The 9524-nt window shown below is 50.6% G+C and overlaps 1 long non-coding RNA gene across 1 annotated transcript; it reads left to right on the plus strand.

Annotated features, from left to right (window-relative positions):
• The first annotated feature begins 2410 nt into the window (after nucleotides 1-2410).
• Nucleotides 2411-5559, plus strand: LOC135566422 (uncharacterized). Its single transcript, XR_010462078.1, has 3 exons — nucleotides 2411-2503; nucleotides 2578-2672; nucleotides 5417-5559. It is a non-coding gene; the product is annotated as an uncharacterized LOC135566422 (long non-coding RNA).
• Nucleotides 5560-9524: the final 3965 nt, after the last annotated feature.

The following is a 9524-nucleotide window of genomic DNA, read 5'->3' on the forward strand; positions in this document are numbered from 1 at the left end:
AACATCTCTGACCAGTAGCTAGCAGCAACACCTTGTTTCAGAGGAACATCTCTGACCAGTAGCTAGCAGCAACACCTTGTTTCAGAGGAACATCTCTGACCAGCAGCTTGTCAGCAACACCTTGTGTCAGTGGAACATCTCTGACCAGTAGCTAGCAGCAACACCTTGTTTCAGAGGAACATCTCTGACCAGTAGCTTGTCAGCAACACCTTGTGTCAGAGGAACATCTCTGACCAGCAGCTTGTCAGCAACACCTTGTGTCAGAGGAACATCTCTGACCAGCAGCTTGTCAGCAACACCTTGTGTCAGAGGAACATCTCTGACCAGTAGCTAGCAGCAACACCTTGTGTCAGTGGAACATCTCTGACCAGCAGCTTGTCAGCAACACCTTGTTTCAGAGGAACATCTCTGACCAGCAGCTTGTCAGCAACACCTTGTGTCAGTGGAACATCTCTGACCAGTAGCTTGTCAGCAACACCTTGTGTCAGTGGAACATCTCTGACCAGTAGCTAGCAGCAACACCTTGTGTCAGAGGAACATCTCTGACCAGTAGCTAGCAGCAACACCTTGTTTCAGAGGAACATCTCTGACCAGTAGCTAGCAGCAACACCTTGTTTCAGAGGAACATCTCTGACCAGTAGCTAGCAGCAACACCTTGTTTCAGAGGAACATCTCTGACCAGTAGCTAGCAGCAATACCTTGTTTCAGAGGAACATCTCTGACCAGTAGCTAAATCAAATCAAATCAAAATTTATTTGTCACATACACATGGTTAGCAGATGTTAATGCGAGTGTAGCGAAATGCTTGTGCTTCTAGTTCCGACAATGCAGTGATAACCAACAAGTAATCTAACTAACAATTCCAAAACTACTGTCTTATACACAGTGTAAGGGGATAAGGAATATGTACATAAGGATATATGAATGAGTGATGGTACAGAGCAGCATACAGTAGATGGTATCGAGTACAGTATATACATATGAGATGAGTATGTAGACAAAGTAAACAAAGTGGCATAGTTAAAGTGGCTAGTGACATAAGAATGCAGTCGATGATCTAGAGTACAGTATATACATATGCATATGAGATGAATAATGTAGGGTAAGTAACATTATATAAGGTAGCATTGTTTAAAGTGGCTAGTGATATATTTACATCATTTCCCATCAATTCCCATTATTAAAGTGGCTGGAGTTGGGTCAGTGTCAATGACAGTGTGTTGGCAGCAGCCACTCAATGTTAGTGGTGGCTGTTTAACAGTCTGATGGCCTTGAGATAGAAGCTGTTTTTCAGTCTCTCGGTCCCAGCTTTGATGCACCTGTACTGACCTCGCCTTCTGGATGATAGCGGGGTGAACAGGCAGTGGTTCGGGTGGTTGATGTCCTTGATGATCTTTATGGCCTTCCTGTAACATCGGGTGGTGTAGGTGTCCTGGAGGGCAGGTAGTTTGCCCGGTGATGCGTTGTGCAGACCTCACTACCCTCTGGAGAGCCTTACGGTTGAGGGCGGAGCAGTTGCCGTACCAGGCGGTGATACAGCCCGCCAGGATGCTCTCGATTGTGCATCTGTAGAAGTTTGTGAGTGCTTTTGGTGACAAGCCGAATTTCTTCAGCCTCCTGAGGTTGAAGAGGCGCTGCTGCGCCTTCTTCACGACGCTGTCAGTGTGAGTGGACCAATTCAGTTTGTCTGTGATGTGTATGCCGAGGAACTTGAAACTTGCTACCCTCTCCACTACTGATCCATCGATGTGGATAGGGGGGTGTTCCCTCTGCTGTTTCCTGAAGTCCACAATCATCTCCTTAGTTTTGTTGACGTTGAGTGTGAGGTTATTTTCCTGACACCACACTCCGAGGGCCCTCACCTCCTCCCTGTAGGCCGTCTCGTCGTTGTTGGTAATCAAGCCTACCACTGTTGTGTCGTCCGCAAACTTGATGATTGAGTTGGAGGCGTGCGTGGCCACGCAGTCGTGGGTGAACAGGGAGTACAGGAGGGCTCAGAACGCACCCTTGTGGGGCCCCGTGTTGAGGATCAGCGGGGAGATGTTGTTGCCTACCCTCACCACCTGGGCGGCCCGTCAGGAAGTCAGTACCCAGTTGCACAGGGCGGGAGTCGAGACCCAGGGTCTCGAGCTTGATGACGAGCTTGGAGGGTACTATGGTGTTGAATGCGGAGCTGTAGTCGATGAACAGCATTCTCACATATTCTGACCAGCAGCTAGCAGCAACACCTTGTTTCAGAGGAACATCTCTGACCAGTAGCTAGCAGCAACACCTTGTTTCAGAGGAACATCTCTGACCAGCAGCTAGCAGCAACACCTTGTTTCAGAGGAACATCTCTGACCAGTAGCTAGCAGCAACACCTTGTGTCAGTGGAAATACGATGGTTGCTAAAAAATACCATTTAAACTTCTTCTTCTCTTTCACTCTCAGTCTCAGGAGGAGGTGTGTGATCTGCTACATGCCGCACCATTCCAGAACATTCTTCCCAGGGTCCATGTCAAGGGTAAGATTTTCTGTCTGTCTGTCTGTCTGTCTGTCTGTCTGGATCAGTGACTCTGTTATCTCTTCTCATTGTAGAGGGTGAGCGTCTTGATGCCAAGATGAAACGTCTGGAGACTAAATACACAGCCCTGCACCTGGTTCCTCTGATAGAACGCCTGGGAACCCCACAGGTACCATCACACTGCCTTAGTGAACCCCACAGGTACCATCACACTGCCTTAGTGAACACCAGCCCTGGGAACCCCACAGGTACCATCACACTGCCTTAGTGAACCCCACAGGTACCATCACACTGCCTTAGTTAACACCAGCCCTGGGAACCCCACAGGTACCATCACACTGCCTTAGTAAACACCAGCCCTGGGAACCCCACAGGTACCATCACACTGCCTTAGTTAACACCAGCCCTGGGAACCCCACAGGTACCATCACACTGCCTTAGTGAACCCCACAGGTACCATCACACTGCCTTAGTTTAACACCAGCCCCGGGAACCCCACAGGTACCATCACACTGCCTTAGTTAACACCAGCACTGGGAACCCCACAGGTACCATCACACTGCCTTAGTTAACACCAGCCCCGGGAACCCACAGGTACCATCACACTGCCTTAGTTAACACCAGCCCTGGGAACCCCACAGGTACCATCACACTGCCTTAGTTTAACTCCAGCCCGGGAACCCCACATTTACCCATCACACTGCCTTAGTTAACACCAGCCCGGAACCCCACAGGTACCATCACTGCCTTAGTTAACACCAGCCCGGAAACCCCACAGGTACCATCACACTAACTTAGTGAACCCCACAGGTACCATCACACTGCCTTAGTTAACACCAGCCCTGGGAACCCCACAGGTACCATCACACTGCCTTAGTTAACACCAGCCCTGGGAACCCCACAGGTAACATCACACTGCCTTAGTTAACACCAGCCTGGGAACCCCACAGGTACCATCACACTGCCTTAGTGAACACCAGCCCTGGGAACCGCACAGGTACCATCACACTGCCTTAGTGAACCGCACAGGTACCATCACACTGCCTTAGTGAACCCCACAGGTACCATCACACTGCCTTAGTGAACACCAGCCCTGGGAACCGCACAGGTACCATCACACTGCCTTAGTGAACCCCACAGGTACCATCACACTGCCTTAGTTAACACCAGCCCCGGGAACCCCACAGGTACCATCACACTGCCTTAGTAAACACCAGTACTGGGAACCATCACACTGCCTTAGTTAACACCAGTACTGGGAACCATCACACTGCCTTAGTTAACACCAGTACTGGGAACCATCACACTGCCTTAGTTAACACCAGTACTGGGAACCATCACACTGCCTTAGTTTAACACCAGCCTGGGAACCCCACAGGTACCATCACACTGCCTTAGTTAACACCAGCCCTGGGAACCCCACAGGTACCATCACTGCCTTAGTTAACACCAGCCTAGGAACCCCAGGTACCATCACACTGCCTTAGTTAACACCAGCCCTGGGAACCCCACAGGTACCATCACACTGCCTTAGTTAACACCAGCCCTAGGAACCCCACAGGTACCATCACACTGCCTTAGTTAACACCAGTACTGGGAACCATCACACTGCCTTAGTTAACACCAGTACTGGGAACCATCACACTGCCTTAGTTAACACCAGTACTGGGAACCATCCACACTGCCTTAGTTAACACCAGCCCTGGGAACCCCACAGGTACCATCACACTGCCTTAGTTAACACCAGTACTGGGAACCATCACACTGCCTTAGTTAACACCAGCCCTAGGAACCCCACAGGTACCATCACACTGCCTTAGTTAACACCAGTGCTGGGGAACCATCACACTGCCTTAGTTAACACCAGCCCTGGGAACCCCACAGGTACCATCACACTGCCTTAGTTAACACCAGTACTGGGAACCATCACACTGCCTTAGTTAACACCAGCCCTGGGAACCCCACAGGTACCATCACACTGCCTTAGTTAACACCAGCCCTGGGAACCCCACAGGTACCATCACACTGCCTTAGTTAACACCAGCCCTGGGAACCCCACAGGTACCATCACACTGCCTTAGTTAACACCAGCCCTGGGAACCATCACACTGCCTTAGTTAACACCAGTACTGGGAACCATCACACTGCCTTAGTTAACACCAGCCCTGGGAACCCCACAGGTACCATCACACTGCCTTAGTAAACACCAGCCCTGGGAACCCCACAGGTACCATCACACTGCCTTAGTTAACACCAGTACTGGGAACCATCACACTGCCTTAGTTAACACCAGTACTGGGAACCATCACACTGCCTTAGTTTAACACCAGCCCTGGGAACCCCACAGGTACCATCACACTGCCTTAGTTAACACCAGTACTGGGAACCATCACTGCCTTAGTTAACACCAGCCCGGGAACCCCACAGGTACCATCACACTGCCTTAGTTAACACCAGCCCTGGGAACCCCACAGGTACCATCACACTGCCTTAGTTAACACCAGCCCTGGGAACCCCACAGGTACCATCACACTGCCTTAGTTAACACCAGCCCTGGGAACCCCACAGGTACCATCACACTGCCTTAGTTAACACCAGCCCTGGGAACCCCACAGGTACCATCACACTGCCTTAGTAAACACCACAGGTACCATCACACTGCCTTAGTAAACACCACAGGTACCATCACACTGCCTTAGTAAACACCACAGGTACCATCACACTGCCTTAGTGAACCCCACAGGTACCATCACACTGCCTTAGTAAACACCACAGGTACCATCACACTGCCTTAGTTAACACCAGCCCTGGGAACCCCACAGGTACCATCACACTGCCTTAGTGAACACCAGCCCTCCCTCTTCGCCACCCATTCTCCTTCCCCACTCTTTCTCCCCCTCTCTTCCACTGTAGCAAATAGCCATTACCCGTGAAGGTGACCTGCTGACCAAAGAGCGTCTGTGCTGTGGCCTGTCCATGTTCGAGGTCATCCTCACACGTGTCCGCGGTTTCCTGGACGACCCCATCTGGCGCGGCCCGTTGCCCAGCAACGGCGTGATGCGTGGACAGTGTGGAGTTTCACCCGGCTGTGGAGCGCCATGCAGTTTGTTTACTGCATCCCCTGTGGGAGCACACGGGTTCACCGTGGAGTGAGTAGTGACACAGCATCGGTCTAGAAGGATCCCTGAGGTTTTACACTGCTCTGTATAGAGGGGATCTCTGCTCTGTATAGAGGGGGGATCTCTGCTCTGTACAGAGGGGGGATCTCTGCTCTGTATAGAGAGGGTGATCTCTGCTCTGTAGGGGGTGATCTCTGCTCTGTATAGAGGGGGTGATCTCTGCTCTGTATAGAGAGGGGAGGGATCTCGGCTCTGTATAGAGGGGATGATCTCTGCTCTGTATAGAGGGGTGATCTCTGCTCTGTATAGAGAGGGGGGGATCTCTGCTCTGTATAGAGGGGGTGATCTCTGCTCTGTATAGGGGGGGTGATCTCTGCTCTGTATAGAGGGGTGATCTGCTCTGTATAGAGGGGTGATCTCTGCTCTGTATAGAGGGGGGGTGATCTCTGCTCTGTATAGAGGGGTGATCTCTGCTCTGTAGAGGGGGGTGATCACTGCTCTGTACAGAGGGGGTGATCACTGCTCTGTATAGAGGGGGGTGATCTGCTCTGTATAGAGGGGGTGATCTCTGCTCTGTATAGAGGGGGGGTGATCTCTGCTCTGTATAGGGGGTGATCTGCTCTGTATAGAGGGGTGATCTCTGCTCTGTATAGAGGGGGGTGATCTCTGCTCTGTATAGGGGGGGATCTCTGCTCTGTATAGAGGGGGTGATCTCTGCTCTGTATAGAGTGGGGATCTCTGCTCTGTATAGAGGGGGTGATCTCTGCTCTGTATAGAGGGGGGTGATCTCTGCTCTGTATAGAGGGGGTGATCTCTGCTCTGTATAGAGGGTGATCTCTGCTCTGTATAGGGGGGTGATCTCTGCTCTGTATAGGGGGTGATCTCTGCTCTGTATAGGGGGGTGATCTCTGCTCTGTATGAGGGGATCTCTGCTCTGTATAGAGAGGTGATCTGCTCTGTATAGAGGGAGGTGATCTCTGCTCTGTATAGAGGGGGGAGTGATCTCTGCTCTGTATAGAGAGGGGTGATCTGCTCTGTATAGAGGGGGTGATCTGCTCTGTATAGAGGGGGGTGATCTCTGCTCTGTATAGAGAGGGTGATCTGCTCTGTATAGAGAGGGGTGATCTCTGCTCTGTATAGAGAGGGGGTGATCTCTGCTCTGTATAGAGAGGGGTGATCTCTGCTCTGTATAGAGAGGGTGATCTCTGCTCTGTATAGAGGGGGTGATCTCTGCTCTGTATAGAGGGGGGTGATCTGCTCTGTATAGAGGGGGGTGATCTGCTCTGTATAGAGGGGGGTGATCTCTGCTCTGTATAGAGGGGTGATCTCTGCTCTGTATAGAGGAGGAGTGATCTCTGCTCTGTATAGAGGATTTCTGCTCTGTATAGAGGGGGGTGATCTCTGCTCTGTATAGAGGGGGATCTCTGCTCTGTATAGAGGGAGGGGTGATCTCTGCTCTGTATAGAGGGGGGTGATCTCTGCTCTGTATAGAGGGGGGATCTCTGCTCTGTATAGAGAGGGTGATCTCTGCTCTGTATAGAGGGGGTGATCTCTGCTCTGTATAGAGGGGGTGGATCTCTGCTCTCTGTATAGGTGATCTGCTCTGTATAGAGGGGGATCTCTGCTCTGTATAGAGGGGGTGATCTCTGCTCTGTATAGAGAGGGGGTGATCTCTGCTCTCTGTATAGAGAGGGGGGGTGATCTCTGCTCTGTATAGAGAAGTGATCTCTGCTCTGTATAGAGGGGGTGATCTCTGCTCTGTATAGAGGGGGTGGATCTCTGCTCTGTATAGAGGGGGTGATCTCTGCTCTGTATAGAGGGTGATCTCTGCTCTGTATAGAGGGGGTGATCTCTGCTCTGTATAGAGGGGTGATCTCTGCTCTGTATAGGGGGTGATCTCTGCTCTGTATAGAGGAGAGAGAGGGTGATCTCTGCTCTGTATAGAGGGGGGGGGGGTGATCTCTGCTCTGTATAGGGGGGGGTGATCTCTGTATATTCAGATAGCTAGGTGAGACAACCACATCACAGTAGTTAGTATATTTAGATAGCTAGGTGGACAACCACATATTACAGTAGTTAGTATATTCAGATAGCTAGGTGGGACAACCACATATCACAGTAGTTAGTATATTTAGATAGCTAGGTGAGACAACCACATATCACAGTAGTTAGTATATTCAGATAGCTAGGTGAGACAACCACATATCACAGTAGTTAGTATATTCAGATAGCTAGGTGAGACAACCACATATCTCAGTAGTTAGTATATTCAGATAGCTAGGTGAGACAACCACATATTACAGTAGTTAGTATATTTAGATAGCTAGGTGAGACAACCACATATTACAGTAGTTAGTATATTTAGATAGCTAGGTGAGACAACCACATATCACAGTAGTTAGTATATTTATATTCAGATAGCTAGGTGAGACAACCACATATCACAGTAGTTAGTATATTCAGATAGCTAGGTGGGACAACCACATATCACAGTATATTCAGATAGCTAGGTGGACAACCACATATCACAGTAGTTAGTATATTCAGATAGCTAGGTGGACAACCACATATCACAGTAGTTAGTATATTCAGATAGCTAGGTGGACAACCACATATCACAGTAGTTAGTATATTCAGATAGCTAGGTGAGACAACCACATATCACAGTAGTTAGTATATTCAAATAGCTAGGTGGGGGGGAGGGGTCTGATAGAGCCTGAGACACCCAGCCCTCTCCATGTCACCTGGTAGGAGCGGCCTGCCAAGTAGGATGCAATCAATAGTGTGTAGAGCCTGAGACGCCTAGCCTGAGAGGGTGGAGAGGAGGTCTGATAGAGCCTGAGACACCCAGCCCTGAGAGGGTGGAGGGAGGATATCATAGAGGCCTGAGACACCCAGCCCTGAGAGGGTGGAGAGGGGAGGATCTGATAGAGCCTGAGACGCCTAGCCCTGAGAGGGTGGAGAGGAGGATATCATAGAGCCTGAGGAGCCCAGCCCTGAGAGGGTGGAGAGAGGATCTGATAGAGGCCTGGGACACCCAGCCCTGAAGGGTGGAGAGGGAGGATCTGATAGAGCCTGAGACACCCAGCCTGAAGGGTGGAGGGAGGATCTGATGGAGCCTGAGACACCCAGCCTGAGAGGGTGGAGAGGAGGCAGAGCCTGAGACTCCCAGCCCTGAGGGAGGGTGGAGAGGAGGGGATCTGATAGAGCCTGAGAGTAGGAGTAGGGTAGTTCTGGAGAAAGGGCATAGGAGTAGGGTAGGTCGGGAGAGAGAGGGAGAAAGGGCAAAGGAGTAGGGTAGTTCTGGAGAAAGATGGCATAGGAGTAGGGTAGTTCTGGAGAGAAGAGGGCATAGGAGTAGGGTAGTTCTGGAGAAAGATGGCATAGGAGTAGGGTAGTTCTGGAGAGAGCGGGCATAGTGGTAGGGTAGTTCTGGAGAAGGGCATAGGGTAGGGTAGTTCTGGAGAAAGAGGGCATAGGAGTAGGGTAGTTCTGGAGGAGAGAGGGAGAAAGAGGGCAAAGGAGTAGGGTAGTTCTGGAGAAAGGCATAGGAGTAGAATTTAGTTCTGGGTGAGAGGGAGAAAGAGGTCAAGGGTACAGGATAGTTCTGGAGAGAGGGCATAGGAGGTAAGGATAGTTCTGGAGAAAGATGGCATAGGAGTAGGAGTAGTTCTGGAGAGAGAGGGCATAGGAGTAGGGTAGTTCTGGAGAGAGAGTGAGAAAGAGGGCAAAGGAGTAGGGTAGTTCTGGAGAAAGAGGGAGAGAGAGGAATAGGAGTAGTGTAGTTCTGGAGAAAGAGGGAATAGGAGTAGGGTAGTTCTGGAGAGAGAGTGAGAAAGAGGAGCATAGGAGTAGGGTAGTTCTGGAGAAAAGATGGCATAGGAGTAGGGTAGTTCTGGAGA

The sequence above is a fragment of the Oncorhynchus nerka genome, unplaced genomic scaffold, assembly GCF_034236695.1.
Source record: "Oncorhynchus nerka isolate Pitt River unplaced genomic scaffold, Oner_Uvic_2.0 unplaced_scaffold_5038, whole genome shotgun sequence".
Taxonomy (NCBI): domain Eukaryota; kingdom Metazoa; phylum Chordata; class Actinopteri; order Salmoniformes; family Salmonidae; genus Oncorhynchus; species Oncorhynchus nerka.